At 44.4% G+C, this 5,121-nt stretch overlaps 1 long non-coding RNA gene across 1 annotated transcript; it reads right to left on the reverse strand.

Annotated features, from left to right (window-relative positions):
* Positions 1-4,844, reverse strand: LOC116184011 (uncharacterized). The gene is made up of 2 exons (XR_004148729.1): positions 4,774-4,844; positions 1-302 (listed from the first exon to the last, which is right to left on the reverse strand). It is a non-coding gene; the product is annotated as an uncharacterized LOC116184011 (long non-coding RNA).
* Positions 4,845-5,121: the final 277 nt, after the last annotated feature.

Below are 5,121 nucleotides of genomic sequence, written 5' to 3' on the forward strand. Positions count from 1 at the left end.
TGGGGATTAATCCAAATTTATTCAGACTGTGAGGGAGAGCCTCACACGCCAACCAAACATGAACAGCTCCTGCAGAAGAGAGGTAGAGAGTGCTCTGAAACAGTAACATTTAAAGGGAGGGAAGGGAAATCCAACCAGCCAATAGGGAAGAACATGGGAGTAGCTCTCTCAAGGATAGACAGACAAGGGATCCAGTTAGGGAGGACCAAGGGAAGGACTCCAGGCCCTTGTCCAATCACCCGACGCCCTCTGTGGAAGCTTCCAGATAGATGGGAAGGTACGCCGAGTGACAGACAACGCACCTGGGAGGGGGGAGGGGAACGACTCATCAGGTTTAGGGTGATGGACACATGAGCTAAGGCAGGAGAAACCAAAGGGAATACGGGGGGATACACAGGAATGAACCATTAGAGAATGAAAATACAATAAAACATAAAAACACAACTCCACAGACAGGTCCTGGCACAGGGTGCCCAGAGAAGCTGCATCCTCTCACCACGCCATGGGTGAGCTGGGAGAGCACAGGGAGTCCTGCATCTCCCTGGGCTTGACAGAGATGGATGAGCAGAGAAACAATGAAGGTAAAAGTTTCCAGCCCCTATCGGGATGTGAGCATGCATTTGTTGGGTGATTGTATTGGGATTATCATAAGAAAAGAAACGTGAGGTTTCCACAGAGATATTGGATGATTGTCATGCCAAGGGCAGTGGGTGGGGGACACAACAGAGAGGATGACAGGGAAGAGGGTGCAAGTTTACACTAGTGGCTCCTTTCAAGCACTCCACTGGGTTTCGGTGCTGGAATTGGGAGAACTGGAATTGAAGTGGGGCTTAAAAAACAAAGAGAACTCAACCAAAAAGGACAAGTTTTGTGTGTGACTGGGTTTAATAGTTTCTTCAGTCCTAAAATTGTTTTCTCACAGTACTGAGTGAAATTTTTTTCAGTTGTAAAATTGTTTTCTCACAGTAAACATTTCTAGACCTGCCTTGTTCACAATGGCCCCTTTGATGGCTAAAATTGAATACAAGAGGGATAAATATGTGTATTTTTAAGCCAAGTATTTTGCTCAGTAACATGATGAAAAAATGAAAAAAGCTTTAAAAATGAATACTTTGTTTAAGTCTTGCAAGTACTCTGCAATTTTCAAGTACACAGTCTTCTCCTGCCAGTTTTTTAGGAACAGAAAATTTTTGTCAACATGCCTCTTGCCCTGCAATTTCACTTCCATTTCCATGTCTGTGTGTTGTTAGTCCAACTCCTGCTTTGTGATTTATTTGGGGGGGTAAACTGCCTTTTTAAATTGTTTTTGTTACTTTTTGTGATTATGCCAGAGGCCCTAGGGTGGCAATAAATGAGAATATTAGTGCTCCCTTTGACTGCTGTTTCCCTCTGCTTGTTTGTGACCTAATCCTGAATGTCTACCCAGCCTGCTGAGCTGAGTTTTCTGATCAGATAAGGAGAAGCAGTGGGTCAAGAGACACTCTGACCAAATACTGACAGAAGAAGTTTCCCCTCTGTGCAGTTACAAACGTTATGTGTCATTGCTGGGCCACTGGAGGCAGTGCATGTTTCCTACAGGTTATTTTTTCGCTTACTTCATCTCTGGTTATACTTTGCTGGCGTTGATCCGGAGCAGGACATACACAGCAAAATAATGAAAAGAAATGTCACAAACGCAGCAAGGCCAACCTAAAAGTCAATGACGATGGAGTCTGTGGGCACAGCAGAGTAATTCTGTCACGTGCATTCTGCATGGCAGAAATAAAGCACAGCATCATCTCTAGTAAAGGTGTGCCGTTTGATCCATTACATTTCTCCTTTCAGAGAGAGGACTCCAAGTGCCAATTTGTTAAAGGTCTTGGGAGCCTCCTAACAGGGTATGGCAGCAGGGATGAGGGAGGGGCTGGGCAAAGCCTCCAGAGAATGTCCTGGTGACTGGACCTGTGCAGATATTAGAACGTGGCTCCTTTTACACAACCACCGTGCAGGAAGCCTGAGTGGTTACTGCCTAATCCTGCAGGATCTTTTGAGGAGAGGCCCTCAGGAAGGGAATTCCAGCTTTGAGAGCAGTTTATACCAAGAGAAATAGCAAGGGGAGTTTGTTGCAAAGTGTCTGTGCCCCTCCCAGCACATCAGTGCAGTGGAAGAGAATGTGCCCCTTGCCCTGTCCAGCTGCAGTGCCCCTGCAGCCACCATGGAAGAGGGCAAGATGCTGCCTGCTTTACCAGGAGCACATGGTTTATTTCAGGAACAAGAGGGCTGGCAGTGCCAAAGTGTGTCCACAGCCGGTTTAGTGGGAGTGTGAGGTGGCTGGGGGAGCAAAGGCAGCTGCTCTTTCATGGAGGCTTCAGTGCTGTGCCAATTTTATTGCCTGAGCCTTGGGCTCACTGAGGGAGGGGACGGATCCGCTCCCATTCCCACAGCACCTTTGGCCACTGTTTCAAAAATGCTCTTTCCTGGTGTCACTGTGGTGCTCGTGGTGGCCTTGGGAAGTTTGGGTGCTTTGCCCTGGATTCCCAGCCGGTGGCTCACTTCAGATGAGGTGGAAAAAGAAGGGTCACTGACTCCAGAGACCAATACTGACCAAGATAAAATAAATCTTCCCTCTGAAAGTACAGAAAACATTGTGTTCTTTGAAACAGGTCCGCATGTTTGATTGAGTGCTTCTTTGTGAAAAAGTTCAGTATGTGTTGGCATCAAAACCACAAAGAGATTAAGAAAATGAGCCCAGCTCCTTTTAAACCCAAAACTAGAGCTGGCCCAGCTGTACCCTTATCAGAAACAGTAGTTTAAGCTGGGCTACTGAAAAATATCAGTGGGGACGGCAGCTTATTTTATTCTTCCTTTGGCCAGGGACATTTTGAAAATGTCTATTTTCATCTTCTTGGAGTATAAAAATGCCTGAAAGGTGGCAGACTTCTCTACTTCTTTGGTGGGGGGGGGTGTCAGAATAAGTGGGACTAAAAAGTCAATATGAGATCAGTTTACCCTGCTTTTTAATGGAAATAAGGCTGAGGAGATCACTCTTAGGCACATATGGGGTAATTTCCTCCACAGAACTGTTAACAAATTTAAATTAAATTTAACGGAGGGAGAGCATCTTGTCTCAGAAGCACAGTTTCTACAAATTTCAAGAAAACAGGCAGCTGAAATAAAATACCCTATCAATTGCCAGGGAGGGAAGTGCCACAACACAAATGCCACCTCTGTTTACTCACCAGGTGATCCAAATGGTAGAAAAATGTTATTAAGGAGAAAATGGGAAAGGTTTATTCCTGATTTTTGGGTTTTGCTCTGCCAGCCACATGCCAGAGACTTACATCTAGCTTAGCTTAGCAGTTTGGGGTTTCCCCACTGGAATTTGGGGGTAATAATCTGTCCTAACTTTAAAATTGAGAGAATCAGAGGAGCTGCTCATAATTTGCCTGGTCCCAACAGCACCAAATGTTGCTCTACAACGTTAGAGAGCAAGATTTTCTGTAGGGAAGGATGTGGATAATCACACCACTTTCTTTAAGTGCTCTAAGTTTGGAGGCAATAAACCCTTGGCTGATCTGAATGCACAGAAGAACTTTTCTAGAGGTGGTGCAGAATAAGTTTCTGCTCTTTTTTTTCCTACTGCTGTCCGAGCAAGCGCAGGACAAGCAGCTCCTACCACAGAATTCAACCTTCACCATCAGAAAGGCAGTTTGTTGGATTGTTAGTGAGAGAGACGTGAAGATATTCTGAAAGGCCATCACATTTTCCTGGAATATATAATAATTTCACTGTGATAACCTTGGGAAAAACCATGTTAGTCTCTGAATGCACATCTGAACAGTTGCAGTCATCTTCAGTAAACTAAAGAGCAATTAGTAAAGCCTGTAACTTTGTTAACGAACTGAAGATACAACCACAGGCAGAGGCTTGACAGAAATCAAGGGAAAGCACTGCCTGCAGCCCAAGTGACTCCAACACACCCTGCCTGCTCTCCCTTGGTCTTTGTCAGTCCGCACATCACCCTCGGTTAATCTGCTGGGACGCAGCTTGTCATTTAATTTTAGCAAAACCTAACCAGAACAGTTACATTAGAAAAACCAAAATCATTTGACAATACAAGTAGCCATAAAAAGATACTGCTGTTTCACTGTGCAAAGCAAGGTGTGAAATGGAAGGAGCAATGGCAAGGCAAGATAGGTGAATGCTACTTCATGTCCTTTGGAAATAAACTGCAAAGCTCAGCAGAATCAGTTTCCACAGCAGCAAAGCATTTGCACAATAATGGACACTATTACTTTATTAGTTCAGCAGCACTAAATCAAAGGAGGAAAGGACAAAGAATATGCTTGCAGCTTATTGTTCCTGTCTAGTGGAAATACACATTTCCTTTACTAAAAGTCTGAATGTTTACCAGTTGCAATGTCAGCCTTGTCCCAAGATGAAAACACAGTATTTTTATGAAAACCTCTGCTCTTTCAGTGAACTTTGGTGACAGCAGTACACAGGTAACTAGCACCCCACACTACAGATTCGCAAGTCATTAGCAAATGACTAAAAAAAAAAATCTGTCCTCGTAAACAAGAATTAGTGTCAGCAGTCTTATAGCTGCAAATACTGCAAGATAAAGCCCAGAGTGTTTGTTCGTAATTTTCCAGCCTGAAGGCAAACACCCATTCACACAAACCAGGCAACTGGCATAGACTCTATTGCAAGGAAATAAAACCAGGTCAGTGAGACAAGGTATGCAACATTTTCCCTGTGCAAGATTAGCACCTACTACTCCACAATACTTACATTTATTAACCTTCAACTTGCTTCCATCTACTGGGATTGGATCTTTGTAATCCCAGTAATATTCGTAAGACCAGAAATACTCCGAGGAGTTTGTTCTGTCAGCCATGTCAGTGGTGCCTTTTAAACCAGCTCAGAACTCTGACCCACTACTTTGCTTCACAGTACTGCAGCGCCCTCTGAAAGAGAATTGCACAACTGGTGCTTGTGCCAATCACTCTGGGATCCCAGCTCAAGAACTGCCTTGGGACTGAAAACACCTCGTGGCAATGAGTGTTAATGTATGGCAGAGATGTAGGAGCAGCCCTGAAAATGCAATCCTCGCTTCTTGCCGGACACTTATGTTACTCC

The sequence above is a fragment of the Lonchura striata genome, chromosome 2 (genome assembly GCF_046129695.1).
Source record: "Lonchura striata isolate bLonStr1 chromosome 2, bLonStr1.mat, whole genome shotgun sequence".
Lineage (NCBI taxonomy): Eukaryota > Metazoa > Chordata > Aves > Passeriformes > Estrildidae > Lonchura > Lonchura striata.